Consider the following 12,695-nt stretch of genomic DNA (forward strand, 5'->3'; position numbering starts at 1 on the left):
ATTCTTTTTATCATTTTCTTGTTTCTATAAATAAACCTCCACACGCCGATCGTATGTTATTATACGCATATATTATATATATATATATAGGTATTAATGAAAAACAAAAAAAAAAAAAATAGTCAACTTTCGATTCTCCCGACCGGTGCGCGCGTGTTGTACGCGTGTGAAGGAGGCGCCGCCACCGCGTCATTAGAAAGTGTGACATCTCTTGTGTGTACAGAGTATTTGAATACCAGCATAATATAATAATAATTATAATGCTAATAATATCCGGATACGAGTTTTTATTACGCCGAAAAGTGTATTAATAAGCGTCAATCGATTTCGTTGCAGCTATCCGGGATGGAGATTTTTTTTTTTTATTGAAATTATTCCTATACGACTATAAATAGGTGCCGCTATAATAAAGGTGAATAAAATATTATATACTTATTATATAGGATATTGTCGCCACCGTCGCCAGTCTATTCAGCGTAAGAGTGAAAAATAAAAATTAACTAGGTACCTATATATGTTGTGTACATTGTATGATATTATAAAAGTAGTTAGGTATACTGTTATAGTATATATATAACGTTTAGGTATGTATTACATGGGCCGGTCATATTTATAGTTTATTTTATATATCGTCTGCCAATATACATCGTCTTAAAACAATGTAACTTTTCGATATTTTACATGATTCATATTTTGCGCGATTATATTATATAGGTACACTTTATAATATAATGATTTGGAATTAAATATATAGTTAACCGTTGTTGTCAAATGCTCTTAAGTACAGTGTACACAAGAGAAAACACACTAAAAATATTGTGTAGGCAAATGAAATTAACAGTGTAGCGAAATAAAATGCATGACAATTATTAGTAATTAGTCGGTAGTAAATGCGTTGTAAATGTTCTAATGACTTTGAAATCGTTTAATTTGAAAATTAATACTTGTACGTTAGCAATATGCTAGTTAATATAATTATGTATGCTGCGGAGTAAATCATTGGGTATTTACAAGTTTCTGTAAGGTTTCCCGGTTTATTACTTAACCAACTAGTATAACTCATGTACACAGCTGAACGTTCTTTGCCTGTATTGGAAATAAAAATATAAAATACATTTTGAACGTTATAATTATATCACATATGTATTTCGTAATCAGTTCGTTATCCGATAGTTATTTCACGAAGCGTCCATCTGTTGAAATAGAATTTCGTTTAATTTGGTCATCGGTGGAAAATCGAATAAAAATTCTTATCGAGCTGTCAACCGGCACGTGTGTTGTTACATTTCCGCGTTTTGACTTGTTTTGTATAAGATTACGTAGGAAACTGAATCAATTTGACCTCGCACGGACATGTGTAAAGAATAGTTCACTCGAACACGTTAAATCACAAAATAGGATCAATCATATCCGTAACACGACTTTAATCAATAAACATAATTTTACACATAAGGCTTTGCTTGATTGTGATATTCTCATATAGACGTATATACTATTGTAAACAATATTATTAGGTGTACAAGGTACCTATGTATTATTATTGAAGTAGCCATTATAGGTCAAGTAACAGTCAAGTCGAGTAACTGCAGTGGGTAGGTATATAAACGTTCGCATTGACCGTTATATTAAATACTTAATTGGTGTACACACACGATAGAGCATAGTATTTTTAATCATTTCCAGATTTAAATGTTCAAAATGAAGCAAGAAGCACACGTTAACAATTTAATAATTTTTTCATCATACAAACTGATGGGTTGAAACGAAATTGAATTTATCAATAAAATAATATCATATTATACTTCATGAAAATTAAAGAGATCTTTGTACTTTTCGTAACGAGTTTTATCTCGTAATAATAATAGGTTGTTAGCCTCGTTGAGAAAAATTCATACTCTAAAACGGAACTTCCTGTGGGTGTATGGCGATGGTGGAAATAATAAATAATGATTACAAAGAAGCTGCAGAGTCTTAAAACCAGTGCGTGTACGGTATTGGATAATCAAAAGTCTCCCGCGGAAATAGTCACATAAATATTCGATGTATGCGTGGAAGTTTGGAGTGGTACTGAAGACGGTGGTACTAAAATCAATATCGGCACTCGACAGTAACCGGAACTAAATACGCGTTTATTATGTGGTGGGTCGTATACGAGTGATGTACGTTTACTAGTTTATTGTTTGAAACATTAACAGTTTCAGTACTCCGAACATGAATCGGAACAATAGGATGGGACAAATAATAATTAATAAACACTCGAAGTTAAACATTGTGGGACTTGGGGAAAATCCTTCACGGATGGTATGTAGATTGAATTTAAAAATCAATAATTATTATTAAACAATCTCATTTTAATCGATGAAGTTGTTTAACTGCGCAGTGATAACTTTAGAAAATAAGTGACTGCAATGACATAATTGACTACGCATACAAATTCACATTTTTTTTTCTTTCTGTAATCTTGAATCCGCCGTTATAGAGTATTGACGTATTTATATTATAAAACTATATTATCGTAATTGAATGCGACGTGGTTGATAAGCAATTTTTCCGTATTACTTCTCTTGAATTCGCTATTTATCAACAAACGCACTCTCTTCAAAACCACAGTACAGCGAAATGGCACAATTTCCGCATATTACCAGTATAGAACTTAAACCAAGGCCATTTTTTTGTCAGTATGTTGTTTATTGGATAACATCGTATAGATAGGTAAATACATTACACAATTATTTTAAATGTCACTAGAATTTAGCGCAACTGCACCTCTGACGCGGTTAAGTGTTGTGTTTTTATTTTTCATTACAGTACCTACCTACCAAATTCAATGTCAGCTGGATAGTTTTAAGAGAAATGCAAATAAATACATCGTAATTATTAGTTTGTATGTTTGAGTATGCTTAAGAAAACAAGTCTAAATCTGTAATTAACGTGCAAAAGACAAAACTCATCCTTGAAAACCACGCATGTCGTAATCGGTTTGAAAACAATAATAATATTTTTTCGATTTTTTTTTTTTTAACCCATATAACAGTATTATGTATCATAGCATTATAGGGATCGAGCTAACAACAACACACAATACTCACAGTAAAAGTAAAAAGTAATAGTATTTTCTGGGGAAACTTGGCATTATTGATTTTAAATTTTTAATGTATATCACGCAATATGTCTAGCCACTGCAGTATTATAATTTATTCGTTACAGTTAATAATTAATAGCAAATACGAAGGAAAACGTCCGTGGTCATAAGTATAAAATAAAGTGAATGATAAGCTCAGACTGTAGACTTGCAGGTTTTAGCGTGAACGCGTTTGTTCTTAGACGAAAAAAATTTACTGTTTAAAGTTGATTACCAGCGACACGTCACGCGTGACCCGATAAAAATGTTTTTTCGTTTAATTATTATCGTAATGTATTTTTTTAAATTGTGCTACGCGGTATATTCGACGAAAAATGATCGAATAAACGAACCAGTCTGTATATAATAATATCATGTTATAAACTATATTCCAGCACGTCCATATAATTATTGATGTAATCGTTTCAGGCTCACCACTTGGCATATTAAAATAAATGGCTCGTCTATTCGATTCTCATATTATATTATTTGAATCGATATTATACTGATCTTATTAAATGTCTATAAATAACATATAGGCCGATAAACTGGGACAAGTGCAATGCAAATTATAATAATAAAATAAAAGTAGGTACTATATAATTGTATGCGCGTTATTATGTATACTGTTACTAACATAATAATTATTGACATTATATATTTTTCGAGATTTCAACAACGGTTCCATCATTGCAGTTGAAGATTTCTTCCGATAATCGTTCAGAACATTTTTGATGACTGTTTAGTTTTCATCACTGAATAAAAATGTTATTAGAAAAAAATATTCGAATTACGAAATGGGTAAATAAATATCACCTTCGTTTGAGTACCTGGTTACAGAAACATTGAAGGCAACGAAAAAGCATGTAGCAAAGAGCAATAAAATCAATAGTAGAATCTATAAACCCGTAATGTATAAAATTCATAAATATTATATTTTTTACAGACATGAAATAATACCTACAGATAAAAGATAAAATAATGATTAAATAGCAACATTTTAATTTAAATAGAAAAAAAAACAATAATAATAAAATAAAAAACTTCGTATTTTTTTTTATACTTGTGAGTTGTGAGTTCCTATACAATAGCAGAAAAAAAAAATAAAATAAAAAAATGACCGACCAACATGTAAAATACGTGCAACGATACGTCGATACTTACAGTGAAACACATCATAATAAATCACCACTAAATATCATCGACCTTACCAGTTTTAATACACCACTCCAGTACATTATTTGCATGCAGCAATAGAATTCTTTAAAGACAAATTTGTACAAAAAGAATTATCAAATTAAATTGTATATAATATAATGAAACAAAAACTTTAACAAAAATTAGTTAAGCTACTATTTAGTTGTTGAAATTATACACATATAACTTATGTAATTATTATAAGTTTATGTTAAAATGTATGTACATAAAAAAAAACTAATAATAACGATAATGTTATTAAAATCTTGATCATTGCATAATATTCGGTAAATAAAACTTACTGACATTAATACAAAAATACTTATATTAAGGCTTGAAAATACTTTGGACACAAGAATTTTTCTCAAGAAAGGCAAAGAAATCTCACGAGAAAAAAATCTCGTTTTTTGAATACAAAATTTAATATCAATAAATCTAATCAACGAAAAATTCCACAAGGTTCCGACAAAGAGATTGAAACCACTTTATTTCGCAATATTTTCGTATTTTAAAATTCGTTGGGAAATAGTTTGTTAGTATTTAATTAAACACATTTTTTTTTAAGACTGTTGTTTTTTCAATATCCCATTCCATTTTTTTTTACATGTTTTCTATTTCTATACTCACGATAATATTATATTTACTTAACCAACAGTTATTTATACTAGATAAATAGATATTTAGCGAATAGCTAATTAAATATAATTGCATAATTTATGTAGGTAAATGAAACTTTTGCGACTCTGCTAATATTGTATTTCAATTAATCCATAAACAGCACATGATTCAAAGTTCAACACTTAAAAGCCTAAAAACAATGAATTGTACGACGCAATGAATAACATTCTATATGCAAAAGTTTTTAAAACATATTTTTTCTTAAGATCAAATAACTTAAAACTGCATAGTATGAAAAATGTTGTTTTCTCGGCCAACCGATAATGTACCATACGTTTGTAAATTTAAGCTAAAAATGTAATTTTAAATATTATTGGTTTAAATTGTTATTGATGCTTTATATACTACACATTTATTTATTTTTTTTACAGGGAAATTAGTACTATTATATAATAATAATATTATTATTATGTATACTTACAGAGTTATATTATAAACCTTCATAGAATTCTATACTATGTGGTTTAAAATTTCATAAACTTGATCGTTGACAAACGCGTATGCTAAAACATTTTAAGTATGACGCATGTACAACTGGTTTTATGTACTAGTACTACAATCAGAATCCATTAGCTATTTTTTTCTTCAGTATTTTCTTCATTCTGTTAAAATGTATTTAAGTACGATAAACCGAATAACATTCTACATAACATTTTTTTTGCGGCTTATAAGTTTAAAAAAAAACGTGAAAAATTAGGTATAATGGTATATTAATATTTTTATTTACTTTTTACTTTTATTTTCATTATAATAATATTTATCATTTTATTATATTTATTTAAAATGTAAATGTAAATTGAAGAAAAAAGATTGTTATTAAAAACAACAGGCATTTTTAACATTTTAAATATGTATTTAAATATTGCTTTTATTATTTTTGTGATCTAAATATGCTTATAGTTATATCAATATTAATATTGATTGACCTCAATATACGAAGTTTTATGATTTTTGAGTGATAATATTATATTTTATCACTAATTAGCAAATTTTGTTTGTGTTTATCTGTACTTGAAATTAACATATTTTTTTTTTGCATGTTTTGAACGATAACTGATTGAATTCGTAGTACATAGTAAGAAATTTACATTTTAATCTTTGGGCATAGTGTTTCTATTTAATATTTTTTAACCATATCATTTATATAATATTTCAATTATAATATAGAGGTGGTTACTTTTAATGGTTTATATTATGTGTGTATTCCTACGTAATAATTACATGGACATTTACAGATAGCATTGCCTCGTTTCAGTACCAAGAGTTTGTAAATAAAATATTGTTAAGGTAGAAATTTGACCTTTAAATTATTATTTATTGGACATTTAGTGTGTAAATTTAATGATTTAAATGGATTTTTATTTTATAGTACCTACTTAATTAACATGTTACTACGAGTAGTTAAAATAATGTTAATATTTGTAACAACTAACAAGATATATTTATAATAATTAACATTTATAAATGTTGTTTTAGTTTTATTTATATATATCATATCTATTTTTTTTTATAATTTCACATTATATTATTTTTATTTTGAGTCTTAAAAATAATTCAGTAAGTGTTAGCATACTATTATTACAAACAAAAATATAGTTTATTATACAAAATCGTATATATAGAGTAAACAATTATGTACATTTTTGATACAGCTCATGTAAGTATTATTAATTTTTTACTAAATTTCATTGTTCGCTATTTTTCAGCAACTGATTGACACTCAGCAGACCAAACATTTCTTATTAATTTTAGAAATTCGATTCATGTAAAAACAAATGATACATATTTAATTCGATGGAATTTTAAAGAACAATCATTTTGAATTGTTTGTATGGAAAACGAGTTTATATTTTGTATCTAAATAGCATAATATTATTATAAATAATACGAATAGAAAAAATTTGAAGAATAAAAATAGTATATGCGTAGAACGCGTCTAAAAACATAAACTATTGTTATTTTTGTCGTATTTGTAATCAATCATAGATAAGTGTATTGTATGATACTATCAACTATGATAATATACCTAAGTATAAATTCGAGAACAAAAATGTATGGAAATATACACATTTCTCTAAAACTGAAAAAAAAACAGCGAATTTATGTTGATTTATTGTCGTTGTGGTGATAAATATGCAGTCGTAAAAAAAACGACAATATAGGTCAAAATATACACAGATATATCTCGATGCGTTCATACATAACACACACGTACCTATTTACAATATACGTATACTAAAAACACGTACCAGTATATAAATACAATAATTGAAGTGTCTGTCTATTGGTCCGAGGTAATCATCAAATTGCCTGTATCGATTTTGATGGAGTTTTTACAAGGTTGCAGATAAAGGATTTTACAAGGAGCGATCTATATAGTGAATTTATTTTGGAAATGTTTATGTTTTATGCGTAATAATCGAAAACTGTTGAAATGAGTTGAAGCTGATAAGCATTGAACTGTAACCATCATTAACTTTAAATGGTTATTTTTTTACGGGTAACTCAAAAAATACTTATACAATCGTCAAGTGGTTTTTTTTTTAATTAATAGAAAACATTTTTGAATAGTTGTAAAGTGTAGTTTTGTGAATCGAAATTTTGTTCTTGGAAAATTGAACGAGAAAATAATAAAGTACACCCGTGTCGCCATCTGTCCGGTTTTTATAGTGATTTAAAAAATAAATAGAAAATTTCTATAGAACTACTTAGATGACAGTGTAAAAAATTCAGCGTTGTTTACATTAATAATTGTTCATGTGGTGGAGGTACATCTTAATTGACTATAAGCCGTTTTACTGATGAAGTTATTACACTATATAACTAAAATATACTTATTTGAGAACATCTTATTGTGTAGCTGATAGTTTTTTTTTCGTGGGTTAAATCGGGTAATACGTAGTTGTATATTATGACGAGAACGGAGATAGGGAAAGAAAAAGAGGGTGTGTTTGTGTCTAAGTTAGATAGAGTCAATGATGGTACTCAGACATGTCCGCTATCATATTATACGAAGACGCCGTGCAAAATCCAAACCAGACACTTGGAAAACGTAACTATATATAGAAGTCCCTTTTCCTACTATTGACTGACGACGAATCATAAAAGTGGCAACGACGGTGACAGTGGCGTCGACGGCTGTTTTCGTGTAATCGTGGAACGGCCAAGGGCAAGGAGTAGGTTTGATTTGGTCTCGGAGAGGCATCGAGGCCGTGGTGAATCGATCACTGCAGTCCATGGTCACAGACCTCTTCACTCCTCCATTGAACGCTTCGACGATTGACCTATACACACGTACAAATCATATTATTATTATCGTCGCCATCGTCTTGATCTAAGTCGTAGGTATAGTCGCAGTCGTAATATTATGATTATAACTATTATTATGATTATATTTTTACAGATATCCTGAGGGGTAAGAGCCGGATTGAAACCAGGCAGCAGGATACCAATACCACACAGTGTTCAATTGTACGTCATCAGCTGCCGATTATTACGTGGATATAATAGTAATAAAAATAATGAATTAACGAGACGTCAATGATTCCGGTTGTACTGTTTTTTTTTTTTTTTTATCATATTGTTATTATTATTCACCGATAGGCGCAACCAACATACAGAGGGAATAGAAGACAAGCAAAAATGAAAAAAACAAAAAAAAAAAATCAGTATTTGTAAATAAAATCGACAATTCTAGGTAAGGATTCGTTCTGAAGTTCAATGGGATTTTTGCCCTTTTATAAACCAACGAAAGATTTCTATTAACAGGCAGTATATACTATATACATATATTATATGCATACGTGACGAGTGTACACGATTGGCACGCGCGTTCCGTCGATGGTACTTAAGATATAATACTCGACGAAACCGCATCTGAAAGAGAATACTAATGTTTTTAATTACGCGAATAAATTTTAACTGCTGACTAACAATCTTTCGTCCAGTGGCCATATTGTGTAAAATAGTCTCTACCAAAAATCCGCTATAGTTGATCAGTCACATGACTTATAAACGTTTCGACCCGTGAACGGGATTATCGACGGATTCTGTAGAATCCCTACATTTTAGACTTGAATTGGTCAGACTGAATAAAACTATATAGAGAGCGCGATATTTCTTTTGTATTTCACTGATTACGCAATAATAATTTATCTCGTTAAAAAATATGGACTCCATACTTTACTGACGAAATCTCAAGTCCTTTATTATTTTATTGTCAATATTATATTATTATGCGAATAAAAAATAATATTATGTTCGCCAAACACAAAAACATAGTTTAAACTGTCACTAATTAGTGATTTTCTTCAACACGACAATATTATAGACTATTATAGTAGAATTAATGAATACTTACAACGGTACTTTTTCAAAATTTTAAAATAGCCAAGGAAGAATTTATCGAAAATGAGTCACTCTCTCGATGACAAAAAAAAATTATTTTGTCAAAAATTATAACCATAATAGGAACATTGTAAAAACAAAGTGTTAAATGACGTGGCAGGGTCCCGGTGTAATATTGTTCGAGGACCGGCTGATGCCGCACCCTCAAGCTCTTCCTGCAGTTACACCACTGCTGTTGATAAACGCCGCGTCATACCCGAAACACATCTAGCGCGTCATTTCGTATAATAATATTATTATTACATAGTATTGTATACTCTCGCGGTACTATACAACGTAATGTGTACCGCCGAAGGTAGTTATATTATATCATTATATGCGTTATGACGAAGATAATAGTAATAATAATAAAATATTCCACCCCGTGCGATGACTCGGTCGGGAGCTTGCGTTTCACTATAGTGAAATATCGGTGGCGATAAGTCGTCAGCCGCAGGACAGTGAAAAATCGTCATTTGCCGATCTTTATCACGGACCGAGTATATTGTAACTCCGCTGCAGTTATAATATACGCCCCCGACAAAAACACGGTTAAATCTATCCATACGAGCGGCATACATATTGATGGTCATAATGCATATTAGAATTTAGAATCAATTTATACATATTGGAATAATATATTATTATATCTTATACGAGAACGAGTATGATTAGTAACTATCCATATCACTACTATTACTGATAATGCGAATGTTGTAGAATTTGAGCTATTTACCTGTATAGTCACCTTTTGAAGAAGTAAAAATTATTTGATTTTCAACCATAGAGGGTAGTTTTTGGTAGAAAATTGAATTTAAATTTATATTTGAACGGTAATAAAAAACATGTTTCCAGTACTTCTTTTCTCAATAATTTGGAAATAAAATAATTATTTTTGTAGGCATTTGAGATTTATATTTGGAAAAAAAAATATATTTATAGGTATATAATATATTTCAACAATGAACAGCGGTTTTTATCGTTTTATTATAATTTAAAAACATAATTCTTGGTGAGATAAAACGTTTACGTGTATTATGAATTTTACTTAACGCAGACATTTTCAAAAAGATTTATTTATTTTAAAATATTACCCATTTATATCATGAACCTATTCACACTAATATGATAGTGCGAATTGGCTTAAAAGTCAATAACAATAACATATACTATGGTATAAATTATATTTATTATATTATAATAAATGCAATGTTTTCAGCAAAAATCGAATCAGCATACTTTTAATTAATATTAAAATAGATAATATTAATAACAATATTCAAAACATATTATATTATAATACAAATATTACATAATATTATATATAATTATTATAAAATATTTAGTGAAATAGGTGGACAGATTGTCTCCACTCAAAATTATTTTTCGTATAAATGATGTATAATTGAATACAAATTGAATAGTACTATTAATCTTTGCCTTCAGTGACACATAATATTATTTGTGAAAAATTGGCTATAATTCGTATATTTATATCATATAAATGAGACTTTTTTATTTTATTATACCTTTGCGACTCGTCTTGCAATGATATTGTATATTGTGAACAATACAGTTTTAACAAATTTATTTTTATTTTCAACTAACAATACATTTTTGGATTGTTTAATTTATATGTATTAAGTACGAGTACATCAAAACAGATCGAACGATTCGACTTTAATTATCTAATGTTCGACTTATAATAATCTTGATTCACAGTGTTAACACGTTCAACGCCACGTCGTTGACGGGCATTATAGAAATGTTAGTCGAAAATGCTATCGTACATATTTTTACGTATGTTACTCCTACGCGATTTTGTTCAACTACGAGAGAATGATTTGAATACATCCGAACGATCCGTGTTCTTTTGACATTTGAAATTGATGTATAACCTAACCTAATGAAGGCCTCTAACAAACGTTTTTTTTTTTTATTTATTTATTGAATAATATTATTATGCTACGTAGGCCATAAATCATTTACTTATATATATTTATATACGCACGTGTATGTGTTCAAATTATGATAATGCTACGTGATTGTATGATTTTATACTACACTGGAGCATATTATATGTACATATATTTATTTTTTTTTTAGAAATCATAATTAATTCTGCCATTTTTCTTGACGATTTATCGCTTTCTATTGATGGAACACGTCGTGTAGCGCGTAAAGACGTGATTTTTATTTGAAAAACGATACGGTTGTAGTTTTGTTTTTTTTTTTAATTGTTGATTATCGATCAATTGTTATCATATAAGTATATGACACGAAAGCAAAAATTTACATGCTATTGAAATTATTATAGTTCAGACATTACATGCTATTTCAATTAGGTATACCCTTCAATTATTCCAACTGACTGCAACAAATTTAATTTATTGTGCGATTCAATTTGGAGCCAAGTGTCAGAAGCGTATTCACAGCAGTTAGTTTTCAAAATTTGGATTTTTAGATAAGTATCTGTAAGTATACCAACATAACTGACGTTTGTGAATTTATATTATTTATCTCAATAGTCGATTATTTTTTAACTACGTAAGGTCATTACATTAACTAAGCAGTTTGAATTTATATTCTGCAGTTGGTCATAAAAAACTTAAGTAATGGCCAATATAAATGACATTCTATTACGTATTATTATTATATCTATTATTATTATTGCACATTTTAGTGTACAGTCAACACTCTAAGGACGAACTATTCCTTATATCAGTTTAGTATAAGATTATTGAAACTTATAATAATATACATCTTAAACTTAGATTTAAATGTATTCCGTTTTACAAATGACTAAGTCAGATCATATAATATGTTTTCGATTGGGTGAGAATTTTAAAATGTCAGTTAAAATGCATAATATAATAAATTATTATTCATATAAGCATATACATTTTAGTTCCGTCTTCCGTTTGCCGTAAACGAATATAATTAACGCTTGTGTATAGACGAATAGGCTACGGAAGTGAATATAAGATGATAACCGCAGTGGTAACTATTAAAAACGAACGGCGGAACACATGATTGAATGATTGTTATTGAATTCCGTGTTTATTATAGACAAGGCATTTTTCGCGTCACGCTTGTTATAAAGGCTGTATAGTGTGAGACTGTAACACAATATCATACGCATTGTCAGTTATATACGTGTTATGATGATTGTAATGACACAATGATCGAAGAATGCATTAACAATATTATTATTGATTTTAATTATATCACACACAGGAAAAGCAAACGAGAATAATAAAATCGTTACGATAGGTTATAGTGTATCTATAATACAATATTTATGTATATTTTA

The 12,695-nt window shown here is 28.7% G+C and overlaps 2 long non-coding RNA genes across 2 annotated transcripts in view; one reads left to right on the plus strand and one right to left on the minus strand.

The window, feature by feature from the left end:
- The first annotated feature begins 2,105 nt into the window (after positions 1–2,105).
- Positions 2,106–5,654, plus strand: LOC126551260 (uncharacterized). Its single transcript, XR_007605131.1, has 3 exons — positions 2,106–2,712; positions 2,809–3,709; positions 3,791–5,654. It is a non-coding gene; the product is annotated as an uncharacterized LOC126551260 (long non-coding RNA).
- Positions 5,655–8,139: 2,485 nt separating this feature from the next.
- Positions 8,140–12,695, minus strand: part of LOC126551262 (uncharacterized) — a 43,926-nt gene continuing 39,370 nt past the window's right edge. The window contains exon 3 of the long non-coding RNA XR_007605133.1: positions 8,140–8,280. This is a non-coding gene — a long non-coding RNA (uncharacterized LOC126551262). The remainder of the gene's footprint in view (positions 8,281–12,695) is intronic.

The sequence above is a fragment of the Aphis gossypii genome, chromosome 3 (assembly GCF_020184175.1).
Source record: "Aphis gossypii isolate Hap1 chromosome 3, ASM2018417v2, whole genome shotgun sequence".
In the NCBI taxonomy this organism is placed as follows: Eukaryota; Metazoa; Arthropoda; class Insecta; order Hemiptera; family Aphididae; genus Aphis; species Aphis gossypii.